The sequence below is a fragment of the Aquarana catesbeiana genome, linkage group LG03, assembly GCF_042186555.1.
Source record: "Aquarana catesbeiana isolate 2022-GZ linkage group LG03, ASM4218655v1, whole genome shotgun sequence".
Lineage (NCBI taxonomy): Eukaryota > Metazoa > Chordata > Amphibia > Anura > Ranidae > Aquarana > Aquarana catesbeiana.
In genome coordinates this window covers 83,878,761-83,895,327 of record NC_133326.1, presented here as the reverse complement: position 1 = coordinate 83,895,327, position 16,567 = coordinate 83,878,761, and the positions used below count along the sequence as shown (strand labels likewise).

At 44.3% G+C, this 16,567-nt stretch overlaps 1 pseudogene; it reads left to right on the top strand.

Moving 5' to 3' along the window:
- Window positions 1–3,891: 3,891 nt before the first annotated feature.
- LOC141135035 (5S ribosomal RNA) lies at window positions 3,892–4,010 on the top strand (annotated as a pseudogene).
- Window positions 4,011–16,567: the final 12,557 nt, after the last annotated feature.

The following is a 16,567-nucleotide window of genomic DNA, read 5'->3' as shown; positions in this document are numbered from 1 at the left end:
AAGGTGATGAGGGCAGATTGGGCCCGTGGGTATGCCACTGTTGAATAAACTGAGTCCACCACTGCTACTGCTGATTCTAGTGGGTCTATTTCTGCTGGTGTTGATCTTGCTTTGTCGGAGGCTACTACACCCGCCAACCCAGCCATCCATGCAGTGGAAATGTTAGTTGCCATTGCCACTGCTCATCGTGAGTTTTCCACAGCAACCACTAGTCCTGTCCAGGTAGTGCCCGCACCATCCATTATCCCTGAGAAGATCAGAGTGCCTGCATCTACCGCTGCTACAGGTGATGCTGCAACTGAGGGAGGACTGTAGACCCCCTGTTACTGTCCGTCGGGCTAGGTATGCCCTTTCATCCTGCGGCAGTGGGAAGAGTCGATCCCGATGGTGCCTGAGGTTGGTAAGCCAAGCTGGGGTGGAGAATGTGCGTTATGAGTGATAACTGTATGAATATTCTGAGATGTGCATGTTTGTGAAGATATCCAAGTTTGCTGCAGTTACAGCCATTGTCACATAGTGATGTCCATGACACTTGTTGCCAGTGGGTATTGCTGGTCCTGTCTTGAATAAAGTACACACTGCAATTACTGATGCTGTCCCAGAAGGAATGAAAGTTATGCATAACATGTTCAACCTGTGCTCACAGCCTATGGCAGGGGCTAAAGGATTATATCGTCCATACCATGTTCACTTTTTGCTCATGGCCTGTGACAGGGGTCAAGAATCATTTCTTATCGTACATCACGGGACACAGAGCCATAGTAGTTACTATGTGGGTTATAGGCCACCTTCAGGTGATGGACAACTGGCATGCCCTGAGATAAAAGGTACACACCCTATATAACCCCTCCCACTACTGGGAGTATCTCAGTTTTTTCACCAGTGTCTAAGGTGTTGGTCATGAGTGAAAATGTGCTGTGCTGAGCTCCACTGGAGCAATCCTTGCTGGGGCTAGCTATGCAGCCGGATCCATTCAAATTGTCTTTTAGGCCGAATTGAATGGTACCTGGGCCTCGTGTCCGAAGAAACAAGGTTTTGCCTGTAACGCTTCTCTTTTTAGAGAGCTGGTCCCCGGGATCCAGTACTTTTGGTAGTAAGGCCATAAAGTTTTACTGGCGGTGGTGCTATTACAGGTCCAGGATTGTGGGTTTCCTCAAGGATCCCCAGCTCCTGAAGGTTTAACGGAACCCACCGTGAAGGGTGAAGATTGGGTCTGTTGCTCTTCGGCGGGAAAGGTAAGTGAAGTTTTTCTAAAAAATTTTTGAATTTTCTTATGAATGTCTCCTTTAAGTTAGTAAATGTTGTCATGCTTATGTGACACCACTGAGGGCTGTAGTATAGAGCACATACCTCTCACACTTCCTCAGAGAGCTCACGATGTGTCCGGAGCAGCAGCCTCCATTTCCTCCAGCCAGCAGCAGACCTCCGGTAAGTCTGGGGGGGTTTCATCCCCACCAGACACCCTCCACCTGTGCTATTTGCTACCCCTCTTCAAGAGGAAGAAGCACTAAAAAAAAAAAAAAAAAAAAAAGAACGGCATGCCACACTACTCGGGCGGCTTCCAGGCTCTCCACACCATTTTCTCTCGCTTTTTTTTAACGAGAGGAGGGAGGCTGTAGGCGACGAAGGGGGGCGGGGCTTAGCGCGGCGTTGGCGTCCTTCAACACAGGAAAGAGTGTTTTTAAAAGCACTAGTGTTATTGCTGTAAGCTGCAGAGGGACACAAGAGCCTGAAAGGTTCGTGACACAAGCATTCTTTTTGAACACATTTAATATTTGCATCAGGCTGAGTATTAATAGCAGCGGCAGTGGCTGACTATTGCTCAAGCAATGGATGCGATTTCTTCTAGTAGTACCTATGTTTTGTGCATCGGGCTATATTCAGAAGGGGGGTTGAAACACCCCCAAAAAAGGAGCTAAAAGGGTCTCCCTCAAGCTCTGGAAAGCCTACTCTTCAAACTCTTCAACGCTGCAGCCCCTGTTCATTTTACTCTTTTTCCTCAGCCATGGTAGGTTTTTAAAAGAAGTTTAGCGACTTTAATCGCATCCCAGAGTGGTTAATCGCATGCCAGTGTGGTCAAGATGCGACGGGTTCTCTTCCATTTTCCTAAGACCCTCAGACTGAGCAACTAGGGGCAGGAGAAGACGATTCCCTCAGGGGACTGTGGTGTGGCTGGTGACTCCTTTTCTGAAGTGTCAATTGCGGGAGAGTCAGCTTTCACTATCTGTAAGATTGATGGTACAATTTCTTGCTGAATGATCCACTTACCGTTTATGTACCCTTACCTGAGTGTTTGGGTTTGCTAAAGCCTCCTCAAGCTGTGCATGCTTTTCCCTGCCCATTCTTTATTGGGAAATGTTTTTGTATCTGGAGGATCACCCAGATAAGCATTATTTTCCATTCTAAAAAGTTTTCACACTTTATCCTATGGTAGAGAAAATTCACTAAGTGGGGTATACCAGCAATTAATGCTACTATATCCTTTGTGAGCAAGTTTGACTTGTCTGGCAGACATTACTCAAGTACTTAGGGATCCAATGGATAAAAGGTTGGAATTCCTATTAGAAAAAAACAAAAAAAAAACAAAACACTTTTTTCTTTGGCAGGTTGAGTGTCTCAGCCTGCGCTGACAGTAATTGGTTTATCATTGAGAAACCAGGTGTTTAAGGTTATCCTGCTCAGCAGGTCCAGGAGGCAGCTTGATGTTTGCAATAGTTGCTATGACAGATTGCGCCTTCGCTAAGCATCATGCAAGAAGTTCCTGGCTAGTCTTCCCTTCTGCGGTAAGACAGCTATCTGGGGATGTTTTGGATATATCCAAAGAATTTCTAGCAAAAGAAAGATACCACTTTTGCCTTTTAGGTGAAGGACTAATTGTATTTTTTATTTCAAAAGTTCCTTCTTCTGTGCCAGGGGCAACAGCCTCCAGGCAGTCATGACGGCCTCCGCCGTCGGTTCAAAGCGTAATCCTCAGGGTTAACCCCAAGAACAAAGGTCTTGAGGGAGGAAGCCTACAAGATACTGTAGCCCCCTTATGAGGAGGTGCCCCCGCTTGCTCAATAGGGAGAATTCTTCTACAGTTCTCAGGGATCTGGCAGAAGGAATGTCAAGACGAATGGGGGACCTCCTCAATAGCTCCAACGTACAAACTGGAGTTTCAAGAGTTTCCATCTCCTTGTTTTCTCAGATCAAATGTTCCTAAGGATCCAGAGAAAAAGAAATCTTTCTCTCTAGCATTGGACCATCTTTTGGCAAAATGTGTTCATGGTTGCCCCATGTAAGAGCAGAGATTGGAATTTGCTTCCAAAATACCATAGCTGAATAAAATCTCCCCCTTTTTGCATGAAGATGCATATCTCCATATGCCTATTTCCTCGCTCACTAGTGGAAAATCTTCTTTTCAGTGTGTAGCTCTGCTTTCCGATCTAGCTGCTACACCTCGAGTACAAGGTTCTGGCTCCTTTTCTAGCCAGATTGAGGGCCCAAGGTATAACGATTATGATTTACCTAGTCAATCTGTTCTTGTTAGACCAGTCGGTAGCCCGCTTAGACCAAAAGTATGGTCACCACATTCGACTACCTGGAATATCTAGGTCGCTTTCTTAATCTAGGAGGAATCTTCTTTAAAACATGAAGAAAATACTTGGGTCTAATCATAGGTACACCCAGAAAAGGGTATTTGTACCCCAGCGCTATAAAGGACTGATCTAGGTAGTCTAAGCAAGATGTTTTTCTCCTATTCAACTTTGCATGAGGTTGTCGGGAAAGATGGTGGCTTCATTTGAGGCCATTCTTTATGCTCAATCTCATTGTAGACTGCTGCAAAGCAGTATCCTATCGGCTTGAAACAGAGAATTCAAGCTCTATATTCCCAATGTGTCTGACTTCAAAGCCTACCGCCACATCACCCTGATAGCGCTCGATTTCGTCCGATCTTGGAGGCTAAGCAGGGTCGGGCGTGGTTAGTACCCGGATGAAAGACCACCTGGAAATACCAGGTGCTGTAGGCTGAGTGCGCTGGAGCCTCAGTTTATGGTTAACATCCAAAAATCTGGAAAGGGGAAAATTCTTCTTTCAGATACCTGGGAAATAGTATCAACATATCCCAACCTTTTTTTGTTTAGGTTGGGGGACAGTCCTGAAAGAGGCAGCTGTCCAGGAGAAGTGACCTAGATCAGAAATGGACTTGCCCATTAACATTTTAAAAATTCAGGCAGAACACTTGGTTCTGAGGGCCTGAACTTTCAGTTTAAGGTATTGTCCTACTAGAAGTCAATCCGTTTATGCCACAGCAATGGCCTATATAAATCACCAAGGGGGCACAAGAAGTTGTGCGGCCTAGAGAAAGATGAATCTTATCCTATCCTAAGAAGAAAACAATATACTTTGCCTATCAGTAGTTTTCATTCTAGGAATAGAAAATTGGCAGGCGGACTACTTAAGTTGCCAGCAGTTTTTCCTGGGAGAATGGTTCCCTCACCCCGATATCTTCCTGTCAATATGTCAAGGATGGGGGATCCCAGACATAGATCTGTTTGCATCCAGGATCAACAAAAAGATTGACAACTTTGTGTCTAGAACAAAGGATCCGCTAGCATGCGGAACAGATGCCTTGCTATTCCCGTGGAATCAGTTCTCACTGATTTGTGCATTCCCTCCTATTCTGCCTGCATCCACAACTTCTTACAGAATCAAGCAGGAAGGGAAGTCGTTGATTTTTGTGACCCCCAGCGGGGTCCAGGAAATCTTGGTATACAGAGATCGTAGAGATGGCAGTAGGGAACCCATGGACCCTACCTTCACGGCCAGATCTTCTCTTGCAAGGTCCAAAGTTCCATCCTACTTTACAAATGATAAATTTAATGGTTTAGCTATTGAAGCCCACACTCTGAAGAGTTTTCTACCTTGGTTTATGCAGAGCCAGCCTCCATGGTTATATATTATGGAGTCTGGGAAACATATGTCTCCTGGTGTGAAACCAGGAGCTGCACCCCAGGAAATAAGTCTAGGTAGAGTCCTTGATTTTTTCTGCAGATGGGGTGAGAAATAAAGCTGGCCTTGAGTGCTTTCTAAGGACAGGTCTCGGCCTTAACAGTATTATTTCAACGACCACTTGCTTCACATTCTTTGGTCCATAACTTTATTCAGGGGGTAACTCAGCTTAATCTCCAGTTAAGTAACCCCTGAACCCTTGGGACTTGAATTTAGTTTTGTAGGCATTACAAAACAGCCTTTTTTGGGGCGATACGACATATTCCCTTGGTCCTTTTTTTGACAAGGAAACTATTTTTTCTGGTAACCATATCTACTGCAAGAAGGGTATGAGTATTGGCTGCTCTTTCTTGTAAAGAGCCATTTTTTTCTGGTTCACAAGAATGGGGTAGTATTGCGTCCTCATCCTAACTTTTTACCAAAGGCAGTATCAGGTTTTTATCTAAACCAGGATATTGTTCTACCGTCCTTTTTCCAGAACCCTGCTCTTTGGAAGAAAAATCACTACATTTTTTTGATGTGGTGAGAGCAGTCAATGTCTACCTAAAGGCGATTGCTCAGATTCGGAAAACGGATGTTTTTATTTGTGTTGCCTGAAAGTCCTAAAGGAGGACAGGCAGCATCAAAATCTACTATTCTAAATAGATTCGACAAGTAATCGTTCAAGCTCATGGTTAAAGAGGTGGATTCCACCTCAAAAAAATCAAAAACGCACTCCTCTAGGGCTGTTAGTGCTTCCTGGGCAGTGCATCACAAAGCCTCCATGGCTCAAATCTGTAAGGCCGCAACTTGGTCTTCAGACTATACATTTACCAGATTCTATCAAATAGATGTAAAAGATCATGAGGATATCGCCTTTGGGCGCAGGGTACTGCAGGCTGTAGTATTAGTCCTCTAGTCTCTTATTGCCCTACTTTTTGCTGTGTCTCCCTCCCCTCAGTTGGCATTGCTATGGAATATCCCACATAGTAACTACTATGGCTCTGTGTCCCATGATGTACGATAAGAAAATAGGATTTTTAAAACAGCTTACCTGTAAAATCCTTTTCTTTGAAGTACATCACGGGACACAGAGGTCCCTCCCTTCTTTGGTATACACGTATTTCTTTGCTACAAAACTGAGATACTCCCAGTAGTGGGAGGGGTTATATAGGGAGTACACTTTTTTTCTTAGGGCGTGCCAGTGTCCATCACCTGAAGGTAGCCTATAAACCACATAGTAACTATTGTGGCTCTGTGTCCCGTGATGTACTTCAAAGAAAAGGATTTTATAGGTAAGCTGTTTTAAAAATCCTATTATTGCCATTACTGCATCAAGAATTACTTCCTGGGTATGCTAAAATCACTAATGTTGCTGTGCAGATAATCTCTTCATTCACAAGCATTTCTCAAAAGCCTGTTACCATTGTAGGTTACTCTGTTAAGTGTGCTCCTGATACTCCAGTGTTACCTGGCTGTGGAGACCCTAAACTGTTGCCAAAGTTATGATATGGTTACCTGTACCCGTATGTGCCATCAGGGGGGGTACAGGCAGTAATCCTGTAAGGGGCCCAAGCATGCCAAAGGGCCTGACTGGCCGGACCCCCCCTTACCCCCTCCGTCACCTGCTATAGAGAGGGAGAAGGGAGCATACACATATACATGAGCTGCCGCCTTTTTTTTGCTAGCAACCCCCCCCCCCCCCGGGCGGCCGCTATAGAGAAGCAGGGAGGGAGCTTACATTCAAGTCTGAGCTGAGTCACCACTGCCTTTCACTAGCAGAGCTTGCTAGCTGCTGCTGCTAAGTTAGTTCTGATTGGCCAGGACTCGGGCACGGGGTATGGTCAGTTCGTCAGCGGTGAACGGCCCAGCCCTATTAGGAGCATGCAGATAGGAGAGAGTGGCGTGGGAGGGTAAGTGCTGTATATGTGCTGTATATTATTTTAATCTCCTTCTCCTTGGTTGGGACACCTGAAGCTGATAAGCTGGTCTGATTAAGTTACATTGTGAAAATGGATGAGGATGACTCTGGGTGGAGATGAGAGTTACATCACTAACTCTCATCCCCACCCAGAATCATCCTCATCCATTTTCACAAGGTAACTCAATCAGACCATGAAGGGCACAGGAGCGCCACCCCCCCCTCTCCTGCTCTCTCGCATAGACATATTCATGCAGTGTATGAATCTATGGTCGCCGCTGCCGCCCCCTATTCATGTGCCCGACCCCTTCTTGGGCGTCGGGCATATAAATTACAGTGGCTGGGTTTTTTGGAAGTGCCTGATTACAGCCATAGTCTCTAATATGATTCCAAAAGGGTAAACAGCGGGCGCAACGCTGTGCATTCACTGATTACTCAGTGTTGTGTTAGGGTGCCTGGGGCCAGTTTACATTTGAAACCTATACTGCATGGACTGCAAAGTATTCAAGTGGCTTTTTGTTTTATTGTCACTGGATGGCAGCGGAGAGCCAATCTGAGTCAACAGTGAACTCATTATCTTTATAGGAAAATGTTTAGGAATTTATTGCTTCAAGTATATAGATAAGATGTATATATACTTCTTGGAAGAAGATGTTACTCTCTAGGGAGTAGGGCCTGCTTCATACTGTTGATATTTCAGTGTACAGTTAATTGCTAGAACTGTAGAGTATAATAAAAATATAGTATATGTGAGTTTACCTTCTACCCTCTTGTCTATTCCTCAACTCAGAGCAGACAATGTTCTAAATATATATATGTAGATATGTGTTCTTTAGTGTAATATATATTCATAATACTTGTCTTCTTCGGCTGAGGACAGACAACATTTCAAATGAATACATAAATGGAGAGACAGTACCTTCAATTTTGTACAGTAATGCTTATTTTGTCTAACATTGAATAGTCAACTGTTTGTGTTTCTATACATTGCGTCCTCCTTAGCTAAGGAGAGACTGTGCCTTAAGTTGGTTCAACACCAATATTTCTATTACTTATCATGTAGTATATTAGATAGATAGATAGATAGATAGATAGATAGATAGATAGATAGATAGATAGATAGATAGATAGATAGATAGATAGATAGATAGATAGATAGATAGATAGATAGGCAGTTAGGATGTGATGTCATTATGTAATGTGATTGCTTTATTGCATTCTTCACCTATTTTCCTGTGGAATGCCACACGTATTCGTACTCAAAGTTTAACCTTTACCCTTTCCCATCCACTTTTTGCCAGGACATCCACTCTCAGGCTTGAGAGCAAATGTTTTTTTTTGTAAACTCTGAGGACGTAGACTCCTTGGCAGGGGAAGAGTATAGCACCCTTGTCCCTAGAATAGGGCTACAGGGTGGTAGCCAGGTTGGCTAATTTGTAGTGTTTAGTGATTACATGAATTCTGTTTAATTCCATTCAATTGTGGCTTCTCCCTTTTGTCAGTAGGTGGCACTGTTGCCTTTGACATTAGTATGATGAGCTACAGTACATTTCAGTTATGGATAAACATACTTTTCTCAGCCAATCATATTTTCTGTGATACATGCTGGGAAAAGCTATTTAATGGAAAGAAGTCAGATGATCAGGGTCAGGCTTCGGCCTGGGTGGATGTGTATACAGTTCCTGGCTGCTAGGCCTGAAACCTGAGGCCTATCCAGATGACTGCCGACTGCTAGGCCTGTCTGAGGCCTATCCATGTGTTCAAGTTCCTGATGAGGAAAGCCTACCAAAGATCTGGACACTATTCTAGAGGGATGGAGTTCTAAAGATGCACCAGAGGTGACTCTTCATGGACCGGGGATTCATGAGGTGGCTGAGAGAGCTTCAAGAGAGAACTGATCAAAGAGAATCAGTGTATGAAGCTATGAGTAAAGTTCAGTTACTAGAGGAGACAGCCTGTCCTACAAAGTACAGATGTGCTGGTTCAGCTTAAAGGCTCTTATTCCTGTACTGCTGTCTACCTAATCTCCCCTATTTTTGTCTAAGGAGTCTGCCAATCTGCCTGCTGCTGATCGTTCTTAGGGGTGTCCTGTGCCCAATCCCCCCTCTCTCACATTTTTCCTGTTTTGAGAAATAAACTTCTCTTTTGTTTAAGCATAAAAGTGACTGGCGCCCAATTTATTTCTTGTTCATCACCCACCATGCCCACAAACCTGTACCCCGAGAATGTATGTCAGCCAACCCTAACCCCGGTAGTCACCATCAGGCTCCCGGAAAATCAGGGTAGGTGCTACATATATATACAGGTAAAAAGTTAATGCTAAGTCCTCAGTAAATAATAAAAGCAATGTATGTATATTCTAGATAATAAGAAATGTCTAAACCAATCATATATCCCTAAAATATAGGCACATCACACATAAATGATAAATCATTAGCTAGATATACAGTATAAATATAACAGAATATAAAAACTTCTAAAAGTCTAAACATTTTCCATAGCATCAAACCATATACACATAAAGCATAAATAATAAAACAGGCAGAAGAAAAGAGGATAAAATAGACCTATCCATAATTCCTGTAACAGATGAATCCCTCTGAGTGTCAGCTCCATCTAGTGGCTAAAATGCAGTATAGTTTTCTGAAATACCTCAATAAGAAAATATACTACATTTTGGCCACTAGATGGCACTAATGATCATAGGGGTTACTCTATTAGAGAAATTACCAGCAAAATTCATGCAGCTTGCACAAATGTTTTGGACATTCATCCAACAAATGTTTTATAATTAGACCTCTATGTATGTAAAGACCAAACAAATGATGAACACAGCTCTATGTATGAGCAGTTGCCTATAATGTAAACAATACTTTTGGGGTTGGGTAGCAAATAAAAGAACAAAATCAAAGTGGGTTAGAATAATTCTTAGAGCTGCTCTGATTTTATAAAGTGTTTTTTTTTTTTTTTTTGGAAATGTGAAATGTTATGCTAAACAAGAGCTTTTAAATATGTTGCTTGGAAATGCCATTAGTCTTTTTACAGTTCTCTGTAGTATTTCCTGTATAATTTCCCTGATCCTTCAAGTCAATGCCTGCCAAGATACCATTCAGAAAATATTATCTTCTGGTCATGCAATAGATTTCTTGTACTTTAGAGAGTTGTATTCTCTGTAACATTAAATTCTTATACAACAACATGTTTAATGACAATGAGTGATATGAACATATCAAAGAAAACAAACTATCTTCTAAAATACACAATATAATGGATTTTTATCACTAATTATAAAAGTGAAGTTTGTTTAATATTTAATATTTGTCTGGTTTCTTTAAAGTAGAACTACAGGCAAAACTTTTTCTTTTTTTTAATGGAGGGTTATAACCTCTGTAAGGTTTATTTCCGGCCTCGTTGTCCCATTGGGGAGATTTTCCTTAATTTCCTGTCCCATAGCCAAAACAGGAAGTAAGAGGAAATCACTGCAAATTAAGGGAATCTCTTGGGGACCCCCAGGTCACCAAAATTAGTTTCCCCATTGAAAGACTTGCCCTCTATTACTTTTCTGGGGACAACCCAAAATTTCAGATTTTGTTTTTCTTTTAACTTTTAATGATAATGGTAAACAAGAGAATAAGGAGGAGCCGAAGACCCCCCTGTTCGGTTAGCAGCAGAATGCCCAAACAAGGGAGATGTTATTACCTGAACGGCGAACCCAATTTAAATCTATGGAAGCCAAGCAGGAAAAATCTAAAGTGCCCATTTTGAAGGCTTATATGCAAGTAATTGGCCCTAAAAGGGGTATGGGAGTCTGGGTACTGCCCTGGGGGGACATGTATAAATATTTTTTTAAAACAATTTTTTTTTGCAGGAGCAGGGAGCAGTGATTTTAATTATGGTTAAAGTGCAACAATAAAAATGAAAAATTCCTTTAAAGATAGTGCCTGGGGGTCTCCTTAATGTGCCTGTAAAGTGGCACATCTGTAGCATGGGTGTGGTATGGTATGGATTTAGAGGTAAACCCCACCCCAAAATGTAAAAAAAAATGGTGTGAGGTCCCCCCCAAAATATATACTAGACCCTTATCCGGGCATGCAGCCTGGCAGGTCAGGAAAGGGGGGGAGCAAGCGCCCCTCCCTCCTGAACCATACCAGGCCACATGCCCTCAACATGGGGGGATGGGTGCTTTAGGGCGGGGGGGCTCTCCATGTTGATGGGGACAAGGGTCTCTTCTACCTTGAGCTGTAGTTTTACAAGGGGGCCCCCAGATCCCGCCCCCCCATGTGATTGAGTATCGGGTACATAGTACTCTTACCCATTCACCAAAAAAGTGTCAAAAAGTAATAAACACAAGAGAAAGTTTTTGACAAATCCTTTATTAAAAAAATAAAAAATAGTGTCCCGTGATGTAAATCCATCATCAATCACGCCTCCCGACGACCCGAAAAATAAAAAAATTCAAAAACGCTCCCGCCACCTGAGAGGCCTTCCGCCGAATGCCTGCTCTGCGCTTTGACATTTCTTATATAGGTAAGCGGCCGGGCCACCTAGCTACAGCACCGGCCCCTTCTGACATCACGGACTGGTGCATGCCGACCATGTGACTTCACACAGGGGCAGGGCCACTGGGTGACATAGCCCGGTGGCCCCGTCCCTTACCTATATAAGAAATGTCGAAGCGCAGAGCAGGCATTTGGTGGAAGGTCTCCCAGGAGGTGGGAGCGTTTCTTATTTTATTTTTTTCGAGTTGGGGGGCGGCATGATTGATGATGGATTTACATCGAGGGACATTATTTTTTATTTTTTAGTAAAGGATTTGTCACTTGTGTTTATTACTTTTTGACACTTTTTTGGTGACTGGGTAGGGGTACTATGTACCCGATACTCATAGGGGGAGGGGGTGGAATCTGGGGTCTTCCAGATTCCGATAAGCCCCCACCCGGAGACCCCAACAACTACCGGCCACGGTTGTGGGAAAGAGACCCTTGTCCCCATCAACATGGGGACAAGGTGCTTTGGGGTGCCCCCCTGTCCCAAAGCACCCACCCCCTCATGTTGAGAACATGTGGCCTGGTATGGTTCAGGAGGGGAGCACTCACTTATCCCCCTTTCCTGACCTGCCAGGCTGCATGCCCGGAGAAGGGTCTAGTATGGATTTTGTGGGGGACCCCACGCTGTTTTTTTTTTAAAAATTGGGGTGGGGACCCCCTCCAAATCCATACCAGACCCGATGGGCATGGTATGGACTGGGGGGACCCCATGCCATTTTTTTTCTTTATTTTTAACTGGCACTTTTTTTATTGTACAGCTGTCAGCAGGGAACCCATTGACAGCTGATGACTCAGCGGTTGTTAAGGATGCCGCAGCCGACCCCGCTCCTTAACAACCAGCGTACACTGCGCCCTGATTGGGCAAAGCTTTGCCCAATCAGGGCGCAGAATACACTGTGCAGCTCTCAGTGCATTGCAGGGAGTTCGTCGGGGCTAACACCTGGCAAACACCCTGCAAATTTGGCTGTTCAGCGAGTGGCCGAACGGGCAAATGTTCAGCCCAAACTGATGCTCGAGCCGAACCGTTTGCCTATCCCTACAGGAGAAATGGAGAGGGTGAATCTCCATAATGGGCGCATAGACATCAATAAAACCAAGTTTCTAGTCCCTCTCCCCTCTATCCAAAACTAAAAAAAAGTTTGCCTTTAATTATTATTATTATTAATGTTATATTGAAAGCAGAAATGAACATGCCAGGAAAGAGTGAGGGAATTTGGAAATTTGGATATGACTCTGTTTAGGACTTAATAACCCATTGTAAGGCAGATCAGTTGTTTAATTTTTGTTAAAATAATCTAAGGGGTCTTTTTATTAATGTTTGCACTTAAAACTCACACAGCTTTCACAGCTCTTTTACTCAAGTTTAGATACCTCATCCTCACTGAAGATTACACCAAGTGTTGGCAATGCAAGCTGGCCCTTCTATTCAGATATCAGGTATTTTTTTAACCACTTAGGACCGCCCACCGCATATAAACTGCGGCATGGCGACAACTCTGCGCCAGATCACGTTCCTAGTATATGATCCGGGCGCCGGGTTAGAGATCACCCCCGCTGCCCTAGCTGTACTGCGATTGACTACAGCACCAACCATTCATTTTTAGCACTGATCACTGTATTGGTGTTACTGGTTCCCAAAAAAGTGTCAAGTGTCAGATTTGTTCATAAAATTTGTTGCAGTCCCACTATAAGATGCTGATCACTGCCATTACTAGTAAAAAAAAATAAATAAATAAATAAAAACTCCATAAATACAGTATATCTCAAAGTTTGTAGATGCTATAACTTTTGCACAAACCAATCAATATACGCTTATTGGTTTTTTTTTTACCAAAAATATGTAGCAGAATACATTTTGGCCTAAATTGATGAAGAAATTAGATTTTTTACATTTTTTTATTGGATGTGTTTTATATAGGGATGAGCCGAACACCCCCCTGTTCGGTTCGCACCAGAACATGCGAACAGGAAAAAAGTTCGTTCGAACACGCGAACACCGTTAAAGTCTATGGGACACGAACATGAATAATCAAAAGTGCTCATTTTAAAGGCTAATATGCAAGTTATTGTCATAAAAAGTGTTTGGGGACCTGGGTCCTGCCCCAGGGGACATGGATCAATGCAAAAAAAAGTTTTAAAAACGGCCGTTTTTTCAGGAGCAGTGATTTTAATAATGCTTAAAGTCAAACAATAAAAGTGTAATATCCCTTTAAATTTCGTACCTGGGGGGTGTCTATAGTATGCCTGTAAAGGGGCGCATGTTTCCTGTGTTTAGAACAGTCTGACAGCAAAATGACATTTTGAAGGAAAAAACTCATTTAAAACTACCCGCGGCTATTGCATTGCCGACAATACACATAGAAGTTCATTGATAAAAACGGCATGGGAATTCCCCAAAGGGGAACCCCGAACCAAAATTAAAAAAAAAAAAATGACGTGGGAGTCCCCCTAAATTCCATACCAAGCCCTTCAGGTTTGGTATGTATATTAAGGGGAACCCCGGCCAAAATTAAAAAAAAAAAATGACGTGGGGTTCCCCCTAAATTCCATACCAGACCCTTATCCGAGCACGCAACCTGGCAGGCCGCAGGAAAAGAGGGGGGGACGAGAGTGCGGCCCTCCCTCCCTCCTGAACCGTACCAGGCCACATGCCCTCAACATTGGGAGGGTGCTTTGGGGTAGCCCCCCAAAACACCTTGTCCCCATGTTGATGAGGACAAGGGCCTCATCCCCACAACCCTGGCCGGTGGTTGTGGGGGTCTGTGGGCGGGGGGCTTATCGGAATCTGGAAGCCCCCTTTAACAAGGGGACCCCCAGATCCCGGCCCCCCCCCTGTGTGAAATGGTAAGGGGGTACAAAAGTACCCCTACCATTTCACTAAAAAACTGTCAAAAATGTTAAAAATGACAAGACAGTTTTTGACAATTCCTTTATTTAAATACTTCTTCTTTCTTCTATCTTCCTTCATCTTCTGGTTCTTCTGGTTCTTCTGGCTCTTCTGGTTCTTCCTCCGGCGTTCTCGTCCAGCATCTCCTCCGCGGCGTCTTCTATCTTCTTCTCCTCGGGCCGCTCCGCACCCATGGCATGGGGGGAGGCTCCCGCTCTTCTCTTCTTCTTCATCTTCTTCTCTTCTTCTCTTCTTCTCTTCTTCTCTTCTTCATTTTCTTCTCCGGGCCGCTCCGCATCCATGCTAGCATGGAGGGAGGCTCCCGCTGTGTGACGGCGCTCCTCGTCTGACAGTTCTTAAATAACGGGGGGCGGGGCCACCCGGTGACCCCGCCCCCCTCTGACGCACGGGACATGACGGGACTTCCCTGTGGCATTCCCTGTGACGTCACAGGGAAGTCCCGTCAAGTCACCGTGCGTCAGAGGGGGGCGGGGTCACCGGGTGGCCCCGCCCCCCGTTATTTAAGAACTGTCAGACGAGGAGCGCCGTCACACAGCGGGAGCCTCCCTCCATGCTAGCATGGATGCGGAGCGGCCCGGAGAAGAAAATGAAGAAGAGAAGAAGAGAAGAAGATGAAGAGAAGAGCGGGAGCCACTCCCCATGCCATGGGTGCGGAGCGGCCCGAGGAGAAGAAGATAGAAGACGCCGCGGAGGAGATGCTGGACAAGAACGCCGGAGGAAGAACCAGAAGAGCCAGAAGAGCCAGAAGAACCAGAAGATGAAGGAAGATAGAAGAAAGAAGAAGTATTTAAATAAAGGAATTGTCAAAAACTGTCTCTTGTCATTTTTAACATTTTTGACAGTTTTTTAGTGAAATGGTAGGGGTACTTTTGTACCCCCTTACCATTTCACACAGGGGGGGGGCCGGGATCTGGGGGTCCTCTTGTTAAAGGGGGCTTCCAGATTCCGATAAGCCCCCCGCCCACAGACCCCCACAACCACCGGCCAGGGTTGTGGGGATGAGGCCCTTGTCCTCATCAACATGGGGACAAGGTGTTTTGGGGGGCTACCCCAAAGCACCCTCCCAATGTTGAGGGCATGTGGCCTGGTACGGTTCAGGAGGGGGGGGGCCGCACTCTCGTCCCCCCCTCTTTTCCTGCGGCCTGCCAGGTTGCGTGCTCGGATAAGGGTCTGGTATGGATTTTTGGGGGGACCCCACGCCGTTTTTTTTTTTTTTTTTGGCGCGGGGTTCCCCTTAAAATCCATACCAGACCTGAAGGGTCTGGTATGGAATTTAGGGGGAACCCCACGTCATTTTTTTTTTTTAATTTTGGCCGGGGTTCCCCTTAATATCCATATCAGACCTGAAGGGCCTGGTATGGAATTTAGGGGGACTCCCACGTCATTTTTTTTTTTAAATTTTGGTTCGGGGTTCCCCTTTGGGGAATTCCCATGCCGTTTTTATCAATGAACTTCTATGTGTATTGTCGGCAATGCAATAGCCGCGGGTAGTTTTAAATGAGTTTTTTCCTTCAAAATGTCATTTTGCTGTCAGACTGTTCTAAACACAGGAAACATGCGCCCCTTTACAGGCATACTATAGACACCCCCCAGGTACGAAAAGGGATATTACACTTTTATTGTTTGACTTTAAGCATTATTAAAATCACTGCTCCTGAAAAAACGGCCGTTTTTAAAACTTTTTTTTGCATTGATCCTTGTCCCCTGGGGCAGGACCCAGGTCCCCAAACACTTTTTATGACAATAACTTGCATATTAGCTTTAAAATTAGCACTTTTGATTTCTCCCATAGACTTTTAAAGGGTGTTCCGCGGCATTCGAATTTGCCGCGAACACCCCAAATTGTTCGCTGTTCGGCGAACTTGCGAACAGCCAATGTTCGAGTCGAACATGAGTTCGACTCGAACTCGAAGCTCATCCCTAGTTTTATAGCAGAAAGTAAAAAATATTTTTTTTTCCAAAATTGTCGGTCTTTTATTGTTTATAGTGCAAAAAATTAAAACTGCAAAGGCGATCAACTACCACAAAAATAAGGCTCTATATGTGGGAAAAAAGGACATAAATTTGTTTTAGGCACAGTGTCGCACGACCGCGCGATTGTCAGTTAAAGTCGGGCAGTGCCGTATCGCAAAAAATGGTCTGGTCATGAAGGGGTAAATCTTCTAGAGCTGAAGCGGTTAAGCAAAACTGGATTTTTTCTTTATACCCCATGCTTAGATG